The sequence below is a fragment of the Dromiciops gliroides genome, chromosome 2 (assembly GCF_019393635.1).
Source record: "Dromiciops gliroides isolate mDroGli1 chromosome 2, mDroGli1.pri, whole genome shotgun sequence".
In the NCBI taxonomy this organism is placed as follows: Eukaryota; Metazoa; Chordata; class Mammalia; order Microbiotheria; family Microbiotheriidae; genus Dromiciops; species Dromiciops gliroides.
Window position 1 is genome coordinate 438,712,402 of NC_057862.1, and position 17,259 is coordinate 438,729,660.

The window sequence follows — 17,259 nt, forward strand, 5'->3', positions numbered from 1 at the left end:
AGACCCTCTTCACCAGGACTCTCATAATAACCTCCCAATTGTTCTCCCTGATCTAGTTTCTCTGCACTCCAACTCATCTCCAAAATTGGTCTGACCATGTTCAACCTATACTCAATGAACTCTGATGGTTCCCTTTTGTTTCCAGAATCAATATAAAATCCTCTGTTTTGCTTTAAAGTCCTTCATAACTTGGCTCTTCCTACTTTTTCAGTGTGTTTATTTTATTCCCTTCTACCCAAGCTATGCTTGAGCTATATTAGCTTACTTGCAGTTCTTTGTACATTCCTCTTAATCCTAGCCTTTTTATCTTCTGACTCTATGTTTGAAATGTTCTTCCTTCTCACCTTTGTGTGAGACTCAGAGTAAGAGCTTAATAAATACTTTTTTGTTGTTGGCTTCTCTGTCTTCCTTCAAGATGTTCAGTCCTTTTTCAGTTCTGTTTGACTCTTCATGACCCCATTTTCAGTTGTGTCTGACTCTTTGTGACCCCATTTGTGGTTTCTTGGCAAAGGTCTTTAAGTGGTTTGCCATTTCCTTCTCCAGTTCATTTTATAGATGAGGAGACTGAGACAAGCAGGGTTAAATGATTTGTCCAGGGTCATCACAGCTAGTAAGTATCTGAGGCCAGATTTGAACTCAGGAAGATGAGTCTACCTGACTCCAGGTCCACCACTCTATCTACTTTTTTTTCAAGATTCACCTCAAATCCCACCTTCTGCAAGAGGCCTTTCCCCATCACTTGCAAGTGCCTTCCTTCTAGATTACATCCAATTTATCTATTATCAACATTAGTATTTAAATGTTGTACAGTATATTTAATTTCCAAACTTCCTTACCAATGCAGTGATTTTATGGTTTTAAAGAGCTTCCTTAGGCATTGAGAACTTAAAAGACTTTCTGAGTCACAGAATGAGTTTGTATTAGAGGATGGACTCTTAAGACTGGCCCTTTATTCATTACAGCAGCCCAAAGTTTATAATACCATGAATCACTGAAAAGGTCAGTATTTCTCTTTAAATTGCTTTAACAGTGACCATATATCTTTAAAAATAAGAATACTTCTATTTGTATATAAATAAAGCTTTGTTCATTTGCCTTTTCTGAATAGGCTAAAATTCTCAAATTTCTTTTTTTTTTTTCTTTTCTCTAAAAAGGAGCTTTATTCTTTGCATTTCAATTCATGCAGTTTGAAGTCCGTGAAGCAAAGGAGGAGGAGAGGAGCACTATTATTCATTTGCTTCTTGAGGGGAAAGAATTGGGGAGGGGGGAAGGCCCAGTTTCCCTGGGCAGAGGGGTCCAGAAGAGAGGAGACACTGTGCCAGGAGGTAAGTTCATCTTTGAACACAAAGACTGTTCCTCTGCAGCTTCTAGAGCGAGAGGCAGAAGCAGAGGCTTCGCTCTCGATAGGGGCCAGTGACTGGGGGGAGTCGGGGCACCCGCCTGAGGTGGCAGGTAAGGCTAAGGCAGCTGTTGTGGGAGATCCTCCCACGCCCTGGAGAGCTGCTCTTGGTGGGGAAGGGGCACAAGGAGGGGCGCACGTTGGTACCACATCCTCAAGAAAATGCTATAAATATGTTTTCATTGGATATTTCCCATTTCAAGAGCACTGACATACAGCTCAACGTACTGAAATACTGATTCCTTTGAAGAACAAAAAACAAAACCAGAACAGAGAGAAAAAGGAAATGAAAAAACATCGTTGCCTCTTTCGGTTGGCGGTTTCCCGGCCCGCAGCTGGGCTGTGTGCACCAGTGTCTTTCCTCTCGGGAGGATCTGGGGTGGTGGGACGTTCAGGTCAGGCCACAGAGGCAGAAATGGAGTCTGTGTGGCCCCGTGCGAGGCCCCAGCCGGGCGCAGTGCCCGTCATCTGAGGGTCTGCCCGTCGGAGGCCTGGTTAGCAGACTGAATGTACATGGGCTGCGAGAGGTCCTGGCCGGCTGCATGGTGACCTGCTGGATCTGGTACAGCTGCTGTCCATCTGTGAACTGGCTAAATTGGCTGCTGTCCTTGCTGGACTTCTGTGTAATCTGCTGTGCACTGGCTGCAAGAGTCTGGCTCTGTCTCTGAACAACCTGGGTGCCTGATACAGGTTGTGCTAAGCGGAAATACTGCAGCTGGCCAGCGTTTAACTGAACCGGAATTTGCTGGATTTCCCCCGTGTTGGTGATGATCTGTTGCATCACTTGCATGTCTGTCCTGTGCTGCTCGTGCCTGCTGCGGCTGGCCCTGGACGATCTGCACCTGATGACCTTCTCCAACTTGTATTGTCCTTGGGTGGGTCTGCCCTGCTGAGGCTGGGCAATGATGATCTGTCCCTGACTGGATGGATGGTGGTGGTAGAGGTGTGGTCTGCTGGCCAGTCTGCTGACCTTGACCCTTGACGGCCCTGCTGGGCAATGTGAAGTAGTACTGGACTGGCTCCGAAGGAGTCACAGATTGGCGCACCTCTTCCGGATGCTTGGGACGCTTTAGTTCATCTCTTGGAAAAATGTCGATGAGAAAGTCGAACTGGGTCAAATTTTGTAATCACCATGGGCAATACCATTTCTCTGGAGAATCCAGCATTTGTTGTCTTCTGTGTGGATCCAGGCCTACAATGTCAACACAATGTCAATATCTGGGGCTTCACCACTTATCATCTTTACATCTTCATCCAGTTTCATGATCTTCTTAATACGAGCTAGTGGAAGCTCCTGCACAAGGAAATCTTTCACTGTCAAATTTCGGGTTTCTTCCATGACACGAGGCCAAAAGGCTCTGCTGAGCATCAATGCTGCTGGTACTGCCAAACCCTCCATTAGTGGACATTCTGATAACCTCCGCGCCGCTGGCTGCTTTGGTAGAGGGCTCGGGTAGTCCTGAGACCTCCACGGCGCTGTAGAGAAGTCCGGCTCGGGGCTGGGGGGGGAGGGGCGTGTGAATGACGGAGAATGGAGAGAGTGAGGAATGTGGGTCACAAACAACGGCAGCCTCGCCGTTTGCACCGTCTTCACCCCTGGGGCCCCCCAAATTTCTTTATCTTCTTAAAATATTTGGCTGTGAAGATGGCTAACACTTTTATTTTTTTATAATTTTTGTTGTGAATACAATTATAATTCCTTTTCCTCATATGCGCAAATCATAAATGTGTGTCATATCCCAGTTATCAACCAATAAGTGTTTATTAAACAATGATATTCATATCAAGAGAATTATTCATTATATTTTTAGACAACATGTACAATTATTTCTTGCTACTAAGTAGGCAACTTTATTTTCAACTTGGTTTCTGCATATATAGTACACACATGGCAAATAAAAAAGAATTGTTAGGGATAAAACAATGAAATTGTTAAATAAACAAAGCTTCTGTTGATTTACCTTTATCCAGAATCTCTCTGGCTTTTATTCAATGGCCAATAATAGCCCCAGCCCAAAACCTTTGTGGCTCATTGTTTAGGTTTTGATGACTTTTAAATGAGTGTAAATATCAGTTTTCTGTTCTGACCAGAAACTCTGAGGGTATTCTCCTTCAGAAAGATAACTCCATGATGGTAATTGAGCCATCTTTTGTCTCAAATCTTACTCAGTCGTTAGTTATTGAATGGGTATTGCGACAGACCCAACTGAGAGCTGGGAAAGACCTTAATTTAAAAAGGTCAAGGTCACCCACTGCATCCCTGGCCATTGCAGTCATCTTGACTTTATCTTGCCCTGGATTTCAGTGACTCTGGGGGGAAAGAGTGAGGCTGACAACTTTCCACAGCTCTGCCCTCACTCAATCCAATTCATGTGGCAAGTCAAGCAATCACTCCATGATGTCACTGTTCTCTTTGGAGAATGAGGATGAACAATAACCTCCCAATTATGCTCTACATATGTGTACCTAGTTGTTATATGTGTCTCTTCCATTGTAATATGAACTTTATGAGGCAAGAACTATTTTGCTTTCCTTTGTATCCACCAGCACTAAGCACTATGACTGTCACATAGTAGAACTGAATAAATAAATGTTTTGTTGAGGGTGCTGCTGCTTGCTCTAGTAAAATCTATCTACCACTCAAGGTCCATCTCAAATCTTATTTTTCATTTTACTTACTTTCAATCTGAAACTTCCTATGATCATCCAAGCGGAAGTGCCATGGTACTTTATGTCATTATCATTCCATAAGCATTTTATGCTATCTTTTGAAAAGTTAATTACAATGATAATTTATACTTTGTGGTAAAAAGTACGCCAGTTTTTGAAGGACCACCCTTTTGGGGAGGAGACCAATGGCCGTGCATGGGCTATGCATGCCAGTCCGGTTGCTAAGCACTCCACTTCCGGGGTGCGAGCTTAAAAAGGCAAGGAGAGAATCTCACAATTTATATAATCAGATTAAGGTATACTAAGTTTTCCCCATGCATTTAATTAATTAATCTCCCAACAATTATTTATCAAGTGCTTATTGTGTGCATTATGCTACTATACTCTGGGAGAGGTAAAAAGTTTAGATAAGACACAGTCCCTCATTCATGGAATTTATAGCCTAGAAGAGAACATGACCAAGAGGAGGGTGGTCAAGTTAATTACTTTAAAGAATAAACCCTTTTCTCTGGCCTTGAAGATAGCTTATATAAATAACATTCCTTCATACTTGAAGGATTGGGAAGAATGCTCTTCCCTTGAATAGTCATTGATTGATATTTCAGCAAAAAGATTAAATCATGGCATTGAGGGATGATTGAAGAGTAGTTAAACAATATCCAATAAAAAACTATCTAGGAGTTTGTAATCATTATGGTCAGACTGAAAAGATGGGGTCATGGAAACCCCAAATCACAATGAATTCCTTACAAGTTTTAGTGAACTGCAAACTCAATAATGATGTAGCAGTCAATAAATGCAATCTTAGGCAGATCAAGAGAGATACTCTGTTTAGGGTTTACTACTTCTACTGGACTCTGCCCTGGTCTGACCACATTTGGAGTATCATTCAATTCTGGAAGACAGTTAAGGAAATGTATTAATAAGATGGAGAATGTCCAGAGGATTTCAACCAAGATAGTAAAAGGATTTGAGTTGGAGGATGTGGAAGGAAACTAGAGATGTTTTAAATTGGAGACGTGAAAATGAAGAGGAAAGTTATACTTGTTTTCAAGTATATTAAGTGTTTTCCTGTGGAAAAAAATTAGACTTATTCTGGTTAGCCTGGAGGAAGGAACTAAAGGCATAGGGGGGATTGCTGAAGGTAGATTGAGGCCTAATAATGATAAAAGTTTTCCAAAAGTGAAATGGACTACTCTGGAAGGTAGTAGGTTTCCCTTTATGAAGGAATATCTATGCATATAAATGCACTTTTTTGCATATATTGTAGAAAGGAGTCTTGTTTAGACCTCATTGGACTAGATGGACTCTGAGGTCCCTTTTCACTTTGAGATTTTGTGATCTCCTTAACATGCAGGAAGTCTTCCTTTAGAGCTTTTAATAATTTGTGGATACCAGTGCTATGTTCAGGCTAACCATCTTGTTGTTATCCTTCTTTTTTTTTTTTTTAAGTGAGGCAATTAGGGTTAAGTGACTTGCCCAGTGTTAAGTGTCTGAGGTCGGATTTGAACTCAGGTACTCTGACTCCAGGGCCAATGCTCTATCCACTGCACCACCTAGCTGCCCCTATCCCTCATTTTAATGTATGGCAAGCACATCTCCTTTTTCCAATTATATATGCTGAAGATCCAGTGTGAGTATTTACTTTTTGGGGGAATATTTTTCACCTTTACATGTAAAAACAATTTTAACATGTTTTTTAAAATTGTTGAGTTCCAAATTCTCTCCCTCCCTTCCTTCCCTTCTCAACTTATTGAAAAGGCAAGCAATTTGATATAGATTGTACATATCTAGTGTGATGTTAAAATCTACCTTGTGTGGTCACCTTTAAATTAGAAGGCTTTAGCACCAGCTTTGAGCATTAAACATTTATTAAAGCATACCAGGTATTCATGTTGAATTCAGAAAGTTAAGAAAAGGCCTTCTAGCCTAGAGTTCCAGCCTGGTCAGTTCTTCCTCAAGTCCTCCGCCATGAGCTTGCTTCAATCACAAACTGCCCTTCAAACTGAGTGTGGAAGCTTTTCTAGGTCCACAGCAGAGAAGTCCTTATACACTGCGTCAAGGTGATTGGTTAGCGTCATCCAAATCCATTGGTTTACTGGACTTGAAGGTGGTCTCAAGTTAAGTTCAAAGTCTTTAGCTTCTAAGAACAATACCTACTTCTTCTTTTTTTTTTTGCGGGGCAAAATGGAGGTTAAGTGACTTGCCCAGGGTCACACAGCTAGTAAGTGTTAAGTGTCTGAGGCAGGATTTGAACTCAGGTACTCTCTGACTCCAGGGCCACTGCTCTATCCACTGTGCCCCTAGCTGCCCCAGAACAATACCTTCTTTTCTTTCTTTTCTTTTTTTAGTGAGCAATTGGGGGTTAAGTGACTTGCCCAGGGGTCACACAGCTAGTAAGTGTTAAGTGTCTGAGGCCAAGATTTGAACTCAGGTACACTCCTGACTCCAGGGCCAATGCTCTATCCATCTGTGCCAGCCTAGCTGCCCCAGAACAATACCTTCTTAAGGGCTAGCCAGGTGTGCTTACTACTAGTTAACCTTGTAGTAGGCTAATCAGCAGTCAATCACTCCTCACTTATTCAATCAGTTAGATTAATCTCCAGGTTGAGCCTTTAGTAGCTGCCAAAATCCCATTATTTTTATCACAGTAATCATGCAAAGCATTTCCATGTTAGTCATGTTATGAAAGAAAACACACATAATAAACCCCCAGGAAAAATGAGTAAAGAAAAAGTATGCTTTCATTGGCATTCAGACTCCAGTTCTTTCTCTGGAGAGGGTATAGCATCTTTCATCAAAATCCTTCAGAATTGTCTTAGATTGCTGTATTGCTGAAAGTAGCTGTCATTTGCAGTTGATCATCATACAATATTGCTCTGTTACTGTATAGAATGTTCTCCTGGTTCTGCTCATTTCACTTTGCATCAGTTCAGTAAGTCTCTCCAGGTTTTTCTGAGAGCATCCTGCGCTCATGTCTTATAGCACAATAGTATCCATCACAATCATATACCACAACTTGTTCAGCCATTCCCCAATTGATGGCCATCTCCCTTAATTTCCAATTCTTTACACCACTAAGGAGTGATATAAATATTTTTGTACATATAGGTCCTTTTGCTTCTTGTTTTTTTATCTCTTTGGGATACAGACCTAGTAGTGGCATTACTTGGTGAAAGGGTATGCATGGTTTTATAGATCCTTGGGCATAGTTCCAAATTGCTCTCCAGAATGTTTGAATCAGTATACCATGTTACCAACAGTGCATCAGTCTCAATTTCCCCACATTCCCTCCAACATTTGTCTTTTTCCTTTTTTTGTCATATTAGCCAATTCTCTTGTGGGGTGGTAACTCAGAGTTGTTTTAATTGGTATTCCTCTAATTAATAGTGATTTAAAGCATTTTCCATATGACTATAACTATAGATAGCTTTATTTCACCTGAAAACTGCCTGTCTATATCTTTTGACCATTTATCAATGAGGAATGGTTCTTATTTCTTATAATTGACTCAGTCCTTGTATATTTGAAAAATTAGAGTACTATGTATTTCCCTCTATCCTATTTCCCTCCAGTTACCCTGCTCTCTCTCCTTTCACCTTGTTCAGTCTTAAAAGGGTTTTGTTTCTGACTTTTACCTCCCCAATCCACCTTCTCTTCAATCCTTCCTCCTCCCCCTCCCTTCCCCTCCTACTTTCCTGTATGGTAATAAGGATTTCTATACCCAATTGAGTGTGTGTTTATTCCCTCTTTGAGCCAATTCTTGGTGAGAATAAGGTTTCAGGGGTCCCCCCACCCCGACGCCTCCCACCTTTTTCCCCTCCACTGTAAAATATTTTTGGACTCATGTCAAATAATTTATCCCATTCTACCTCTCCCTTTCCCCCTTCCCCCTTTCCAGTGTATCCTTTTTTTCACTCCTTAATTTGATTTTTAGATAATTATCCCATCATATTCAATTCATACCCTGTCCCTCTGTTTATGTATACTCCTTCTAACTACCCTAATAATAAGAAAGTTTTTAAGGAATTACAAATATCATGATATTTGTTCCCATGTAGAAATGTAAACAGTTTAAGCTTAATGAATCCCTTATGATTTCTTTTTCCTATTTACCTTTTTATGCTTCTCTTGAGTCTTGAATTTGAAAGTTATATTTTCTATTCACTTCTGGTCTTTTCATCAGGAATTCTTGAGAGTTTTCTATTTCATTGAATATCCAACCCCACCCCCCGCCCTCCCCATCCCTGCCAGGATTATACTTTGGTTTTCTGGGTAGGTGATTCTTTATTGTAATCCTAGTTCTTTTGCCCTCCAGATGTTCATATTCTAAACCCTCCAATCTTTTAATGTAGAAATTGCTAATTCTTGTGTTTTCTTGACTGTGGCTCCATGATATTTGAATTGTTTCTTTTTGGTTGCTTGTAATATTTTCTCCTTAACCTGGGAGTTCTGGAATTTGGCTATAATATTCCTGGGAGTTTTCATTTTGGAATCTCTTTCAGGAGGTGTAGATTCTTTCAATTTTATTTTAACCTCTGGTTCTAGAATATCAGGGCAGGTTTCCTTGAGAAATTTATTGAGAAATTATATCTAGGCTCTCTTTTTGATCATGACTTTTTAGGTAGTCTCAATGATTCTTGAATTATCTCTTCTGGATCTGTTTTCTAGGTCAGTTGTTTTCCCAATGAAACATTTCATATTTTCTTCTATTTTTTATTCCTTGATTTTGTTTTATTGTCTCATTAAACATTAGCTTCCACTTGCCCAAATCTTAATTTTTAAGGAATTATTTTCTTTCAGTGAGCCTTTTTAACCGCCTTTTTGCCATTTGGCACAATTCTATTTTTTAAGAGTTCATTTCATTCAATATATATATTTTAAACCTCTTTTCCCATTTGTCTGTTCTGCTTTTTAAGGAGTTCTCTTCAGTGAATTTTTGTATCTTTTTTCCATTTGGTAAATACTGTCTTTTCAAGGACATTCTTCTCTTGTTGGATCTTTGTGCTTTCTTTTACCTCTTCTGGTTTTTGAGGTATTATTTTTCTTCAGTATTTTTTGTGATTTCTTTACCAAGCTATTGACTCTATTTTTTCATGGTTTTCTTGCATCACTCTCATTCTCTTCCCAATTTTTCCTCCACCTCTCTTACTGATTTTTTTTGGGGGGTCGATGAGGCAGTTGGGGTTAAGTGACTTGCCCAGGGGTCACGCAGCTAGTAAGTGTCCAGTGTCTAGAGGCTGGATTTGAACTCAGGTCCTCCTGAATCCAGGGCCGGTGCTCTATCCACTGTGCCACCTAGCTGCCTCTCTTATTGATTTTTAAAATATTTTTTGAGCTCTTCCATGGCCTGAGACCAATTAATATTTTCCTTTAAGGCTTTGGATGTAAACAGTTTTCACTTTATTATCTTCTTCTGAGTTCATGTTTTGATCTTCCCTGTCAACATAGTAATTTTCTATAGTCAGGATCTTTTTCTATTGTCTGTTAATTTCTTCGGCCTATTTCCTTTTTTTTAAAGCTATGCTAAAGTGGAGCTCTGCTTCTAGATTGATATGGGTAAGCACAGTCTGATTTTTGTACAGCTGTTTTCAGAAATAATTCTGATGACCTGTAAGTTTCCGTTCTTCCAAGGTAGTATGATCTTGGGAGAGGTATGTTCTCTGGTCTGTTTGTTATCACAAGTACTGGAATTCTACTCTGGAACTGTGACCAGGGTCTCAATTACCCTGGGGTCATAAGCTGTGGTGTACTTGTGCTCCTTCTTCCCTGGGACTGAGACCCAGATCCAAGTATCCAAGTGAAAAAAAAAAATAAGGAGAAAAAATAATGAGAAAACAAATTTAAACCCTGAAATAACAAGTTATTATAAATAAAAAATGGGAAATGGATGACAATAATTGAAATTAACATTGTTTATAATAATTTTGTCCAGAAGTTAAATCAATATAAGTTAATTTCCAGAACAAGGAGTCCAAAAGGGTCCAGAAAATGCCTTAGTCAGCAAACATCTGACTTCCTTGCCAGACAGAGAGTAGATGGCTGCCAAAAGCAACATCATGTTAGAATATAAACATATTTGTAAAATCTTATGAAAAAAATAGAGACAGATGATTGTAAGTAGTATCATATTATAAAACAGAGAAAAGTGTAAGGGCAAAACTAGGTTACAAAAGTTTGGAAAAGTAACCAACTAGATGCAAAGTCCTATAAAGGCATTTAAGGATAAAAATGGAAAGAAGACCACCCAGGAAGCACAGATTTGTAAAAGGCATTTCAACAAACTGCTTTTTCCATCAAAGATAATTGAACTACCACACTTGACCTTAACATTCCTTCACAGAGTACCTATAGAAAAGGTAGAAATGGCACAAAATGGTCCTGGGTCCTAAGCCAACCCCCAAGGTGGGTACCTTATTCAGTGGAGGTGTGTTTTGGGAATTTACACATCATAGGTGAATCTGGGGACAAATTTGGCCTTTTCTGTGCATGTCTCTTTCTGTTTTGCATGCTTAGTTTCAAAACATCTTCATTTTTCATTAGAATTTCTATCCCTGTCTTGCGTCTTATTATTATATGACCTGACCCTTTATGATCCCATTATGGGTACTGGATCAATGTGGATATGTGACTTGTAAGTTATCCATTAACTGGGGTCTGACTCCCTTTGAGAGCAAATATCTGAATTAAAGCTTGGGTCTTAGGTGTTTCTGTAAAAAAAAAAAAGAAATGGCTACAAATGAAAGCCAAAGATGCTGCCAGACTGGGACCAAGTAGCTTATGCATTCTGAGGAAGAGACAAGAGACAACATGTAACAGTAAAATCACCATCAGCAGTTCAGCTATCTCCTCTTGTGGTGTGTAGATCCTAAAACCCAGGTCTTTGCTGTAACCCAAGCTTTAGATCAAAGAGAGCAGTAAGAAAGATACCAAAGTCATTGGGAGGAGGGGCAGGAAGGGAATCTCAAACTTATTCAAACTGAAAAAAGTATCTGAGAGGACATCAATGACTACTGACCTATATTCCTCCTTTCTCATCTTTTAAAAATCTATTTTAAAATAAGTTGTAGCTGTTGTCTTTCTTTTTTTTGCTGCTGATGAGTCATTTTTTTTTCTGTCCTGTCTGTCTCTGTTGTGATCCCATTTGGGGTATTCTTGGCAAGGATACTGGAGTGGTTTGCCATTTCCTTTTCCAGCTCATTTTATGAATGAGGAAACTGAGCAAAAGGGTTAAGTGACTTGCCCAGAGTTACACAGATAGTAATTTGTCTGAGGCTGAATTTGAACTTACAAAGAGGAGTCTTCCTGACTCCAGACCAGCGCTCTATCCTCTACACCATCTAGCTATCCCCTTCTATTTTTTTAGTATCATCATAGTTATTTCAGTGTCCTTTTCTCCTCTCTTTTCCTTTCCAGAGTCAGCTCATGCATTATAACATATATTCTTTTTGGTGGGAGGATGGGCAATGCGGGTTAAGTGATTTGCCCAGGGTCACCCAGCTAGTAAGTGTCAAGTGTCTGAGGCTGGATTTGAACTCAGGTCCTCCTGTATCCAGGCCAGTGCTTTATCCACTGTACCACCCAGCTGGCCCCCCAACATATATTCTTTTTTTTTTTTCTGGAGGGGCAAGATGAGGCTAAAGTGACTTGCCCAGGAGTCACACAGTTAGTAACTGTCAGTGGTCTGAGGCTGGATTTGAATTCAGGTACTCCTGAATCCAAAGCCAGTGCTTTATCCACTGCACCACCTAGCTGCCCCCCAACATATATTATTTGTTTTTGTGTTTTTGTTTTTGTTTTTTTTGGTGACACAATTGGGGTTAAGTGACTTGCCCAGGGTCTCACAGCTAATAGTATTAAGTGTCTGAGGTCAGATTTGAACTCGATCGCTCCTGAATCCAGGGCTGGTGCTTATCCACTGTGCCACCTTAGCTGCCCCCCCCAACATATATTCTTGTTTGTTTTCGTGAGGCAATTTGGGTTAAGAGACTTGCCCAGGGTCACACAGTTAGTAAGTGTCAAGTGTCTGAGGACGGATTTAAACTTAGGTCCTCCTGAATCCAGGGCCGGTGCTCTATCCACTGCACCACCTAGCTGCCCCCCCAAAATATATTCTTAAAAGACAAAAATAGGAAAAGTAAAAAGAGGGGAAAAGATCAGCACAACTGATTGACACATTGAAAAAGTCTGAAAACATTTACAATATTTAACACCTGTGGAATTCCCACTTCCATAAAGGAGTAGGTTGGGAATATCTTTTTATATCTCTTTGAGTTCTGCTTAATCTTTATTATGTGGAGAGCCCCTCATGTATTGTGAGGGTTGCTCCCTATATGTAGCAAGGGGGTTTCATTGTTTAGATAAAGGGGAGGCAGAATAGACATCTCTAGTCTCACCTCTCCCAACCCTTCTCCAAGGGAAAAGCTCAACCAAGAGAGAGAGTCCCACATCTCACCTAAAGAAAAATCCCCCAAAGTCTTTATTGTAGTCAACTGGGGATAGGGACATGATGGAAACTTGCTAGCTCTTCTTATATCATCCCTGATGTGGGTTTTGACTTCATCCATCTTTCTCTTGAAGCTTCTCTTCAGAGCACCTGAAAATGGCTGAGAGCCCAAAGTGACTGGAGAGCCTGAAGCAATTTGAAAATCTCTTCTCTCTCTTTCAACAGTATTGTCCCTCACATAGAGCACAGGGATTGATCTCCATCAATAAAAAGAATGTCAGGGGAAGCTAGGTGTGTAGTGGATAGAGTACCAGACATGGAGGCAGGAGGACCTGAGTTCAAATCTTATCTCAGACACTTGACACTTACTAGCTGTGTGGACCCTGGGCAAGTCACTTAACCCCAATTGCCTTACCCCCCCAGAAAAAAAGAGAGAGTGAGAGAGAAAGAAGAAAAAAAGAATATCATTACCAATGTGCTTCGGAACTAGAACTAGGGTTACATTTATAATTTTAATTATATTCGCTTGTATATTTGTGTGTGTATGTATGTATGTATGTGTGTGTGGTTGTTCTTTCTTTTTTTTCTTTTTCTTTCTTTCTTTCTTTTTTTTTTTTTTTGCGGGGCAATGGGAGTTAAGTGACTTGCCCAGGTTCACACAGCTAGTAAGTGTCAAGTGTCTGAGGCCGGATTTGAACTCAGGTACTCCTGAATCCAGGGCCAGTGCTCTATCCACTGCACCATCTAGCTGCCCCCAATGGTTGTTCTTTCTATTTACATTATTGTAGTTACTGTGTATATTTTCTCGACTGTGCTTAGTTCACCCTGCCTCAGTTCATATCAATTTTTCCATGTGTCTCTGTATTCATCCTATATATAATTTCTTACAGTACAGTAATATTCCATTACATAATGTACCAGAATTTGTTTAGCCATTTTCCAGTTGATGGGCATCTTATTTTGTTTCTAATTCTTTGTTATCACAAAATGTTCTGCTACAAATAATTTGGAGTATATAGGAAATTTCTTCTTATTGATAGCTTCCTTGGGGTATAAGCCCAGTAATAAAATCTCTAGTTCAAAGGGCATGAACATCTTAGTCACTTTATTTGGATAATTTCAAAATGATTGTACTATTTCAATTTCATCAACAATGTATTAGTATGCCTATCATTCTATATCCCTTCTCACACTATTGCCATTTTGGGGTATTTTTGCCAATTTTTAGGGTCTAAGGTGGAACCTCAGGCCTGGTTTGATTTCCATTTCTCTTATTATTAAATATTTGAGCATTTTTTCATATGGTGGTAATCCTTTACCACTCTTCTTTTGAGAACTGTTTGTTCATATACTTTTACCACTTTAGGAGAATAGTTATTATTCATATATAAGTATATATACACACATACATGTGTATATTTATATCTATATTGTTGTTATTTGTCCTTTGTTTTCAAAAAGGACTAATGACATCACAGAGTGATGACTCGTTCATGAATTGGATTTAAGTGAGGCAGATTTGCATTAAGTCATTAGCCTCACTCTCTCTTCCAGTCATCAAAATCCAGTGGCAAGATAAAGTTAGGACCACTGGTGATGGTATGGGATCCAGTGGCTGACCTTGATGTCTTCTATATCTGACTATGCTTTAAGCACTCCACAGGAAGCATTCCTGTTTTCCTATCCCTTGAGTAGAGACTGTTTTATAAAGAACTCCCAAAAGGCAGGAGCTCACATGGATGTCAGATGAAGTGGTCCAAGGACATAGAACTATAGTTCAGAGCAACTTAAGAAGACACATAGAGGTGCCTGTGGACATTGGGGTGGGGATTGGCCAGGAGCAAGGTGAAGTGGGAGTGGCAGCATGGTAGAGCTGTGAACATTCCAGTGCCCATGAATGGAAAGGAATGGATAGAGCACCATGGCAAGAAGCACTGTGACAGAAAGAGCAACTCCTGAACTAGCACTAGAAAGCAGGAATGGAGGCAATCTGGCTACATTGTTACCCATTACCCAGTTCTAGGTCATTAATTCAGGGTGGAGATGAGCAACCTCACTGGAGCAAAGGGCCCCAGCTGAGTACTAAGTACAAAACAAACTTCCGCTTGGTGGATCGTGAGCAAAAGAGCAGTGTGTGACTCTATTTTAACCTCTAGCCCAGTATATAAGCCTGCAGTGGAGCTAGGAACATCAAGTCCCCAGAGACAGAAAGGGGAACCACGATAGAACTTAGGACAGGAAGATCCTAGAGGACCCAGATCTAGTGCTAGGAGCAGCAACAGCAGTCATACGTGCATCCTCTGTCACCCCATCACTCAGTTCTGGGTTACTGTTTCCGGGTGTAGAGAGAAAAGCTGTGAGGTTACAGTGCTCCAGCTGAATACTGAGCACAAACCAAATTATAGAAACTTAGCCATGTAGCTCTGAGAAGAGGAAAGAGAGATGACTCACTTCTAACCTTTAGTCAAGCACAAACATCTGCAGTGGAAAAACCAGAGCTAAAAGAACTAAACCAAAGGAGGAACCAATAGATCAATTGCCTGCTGAACGCTGTAGAGCTTCAGAGTGAGCTGTGACTGAGACCAGCAAAAATCTACTGAAATTCGTTATAAGCACAGACTCAAACCATGGGTAAGGAATTTGAAGAGCTCAGACCAGGAGAGTTGGAGATAGACTTCTCTTGAATCAGACCACTTTGGAAGCATTGAAAACTTGCTGGCTTTCAGACTATGAAAGTTCAGGCCAAATATGCTACCCCACACCCCAACTTCAAAAGTGAGCCGAGCATAAAAGTCCAAAGTCAAGAAGTACGCTGGAAGAAGAAGTAACAATTAAACAAAAAAGAAGCTGACCATAAAGAACTACTGTGGTGACAGGGAAGCTCCAAGACACAATACAGAAGACAATGCCTTCAAAATATTTAAGCAAGCCTCAAAGAAAAATGCAGTTTGGACACAAGCCAAACAAGAATTCCCGAAGATTTAAAGTAAGAGCATAAGAAAGAGATTTTTTAAAGAAGGAGGGGAAAAGGACTTTGGAAACCAGTAAGAGTATAAAAAAATGGAAAAAAATGGGGAAAGAAATGAAAGCTAATTAGAAAGTTATGGAAAAGGTAATTAACACCCTGCGGTAAAAAAAAACAAAAGCTTACTGAAGAAAATAACTTTTTTAAAATTAAAATTGTCCAAATGGAAGCTTATGACTCCACAAGACATTAAGAAATAATGTGGGTTGTTGTCCTTCATTCTCAAAGAGGACCAAAACAACACCACTATGTTAGAGTTAAGTTACAGTGTGTCCAACTATGGCTAATCAGACCAATATAAGCTCAGAATGCTCTACCACAGGACAGGCACAAATAGTCCTTGTGAACATTTGGGTTGGATTCTCTAAATTTTTGCATCTTGTATTTTCTTGTTGAGGCTACTTCAATTCTGCTTTGCTCACACAACAACAGCAACCTTTTCCTGATGAGGGCATGCCATACTGGTAGCCTATGCTAGCATCTCCCATGTGATGCAATCAATTCCAAACTTCTTAGGAGAGACCTTGAGAGTGTCCTTATATTGCTTTATCTGACCACATGTGAGTGCTTGCCCTGTGTGAGTTCTCCATAAAATAGACTTTTAGGGAAGTATATGTTTGGCATATCAAACAACGTGGTAAGCCCATCAGAGTTGTGCTCTCTGCAGTCAGAGTTTGAGAAGCTTAGTAGTTAGTTCTAGAGAGGATCTTGGTGTTGGTATCTTATTTCTGCCAGGTGATCTTCAGAATATTTCTAAGACAATTTCAAATAGAAGTGATTCATTTTCTTGTCATTGCTTTGGTATACTGTGCAGGTTCATAGGGATACAACAATGAGAGTCAGCACCACAGCTCTATAGACCTTCCATTGGTAGTCAGTCTCTTTCCACACTTCCCTTAAGAGCCTCCAAAACACTGAGCTAGCTCTGACAATACATGCATCAACCTCCTTAACAATGTGGACATCCCTGCAAAGAAGTATACTGTCAAGGTAACTTCTCCATAGTATTCAAAACATCTCCATAGTATTCAAACTTATCCATAGTATTCAAAACTTCTCCATTTGCTGTAATCAGTGGTTCCCCATATGGATGGTATGGTGCTGGCTGATGGAGCACCTGTGTTTTCTTGATGTTAATTGTTAGGCCAAAATTAACACAGGCAACAGAGATTCATACTTTGTTGCATCTCAGCTTCAGAGTCTGCATTGAGTGGACAATCATCTGTAAACAAAAGATCATGAACCAACACTCCCTCCACTTTAGTCTTGTCTTGTAGCTTTTTCGAGTTGAATTTACCATCAGTACAGTAGCTGACCTTGATGCCATGTTCATCCTCTTTGAAGGCATTTGATAACATGGCTGAAAACTTCATGCTAAAAGGCATGGGAGCGAGCACACAGCCTTGTTTCACTCCACTGGTGACTGGGAAAGCACAAGAACACTGTCCATTATCCAGAACATGTGCAAGCATGCCATTGTGAAATTGATGTACAATACTAATAAACTTCTCTGGGAAACCAAATTTTGACATAATTTTCCATAAGTCCTCAAGACTGACAGTTTCAAAGATCTTAGTCAGGTCTACAAATGTTGTGTACAGACCTCTGTTTTGCTCCTGGCATTTCTCTTGGAGTTATCAGGAAGCAAACGCTTTATTGATTATTCCTTGACCCTTTCTGAAGCAACACTGGCTCTCAGGTAGATGACCATCTTCCAGG

The 17,259-nt window shown here is 40.1% G+C and overlaps 1 pseudogene; it reads right to left on the reverse strand.

Moving 5' to 3' along the window:
• Positions 1-1,795: 1,795 nt before the first annotated feature.
• Positions 1,796-2,811, reverse strand: LOC122739082 (annotated as a pseudogene).
• Between the last annotated feature and the right edge of the window lie 14,448 nt (positions 2,812-17,259).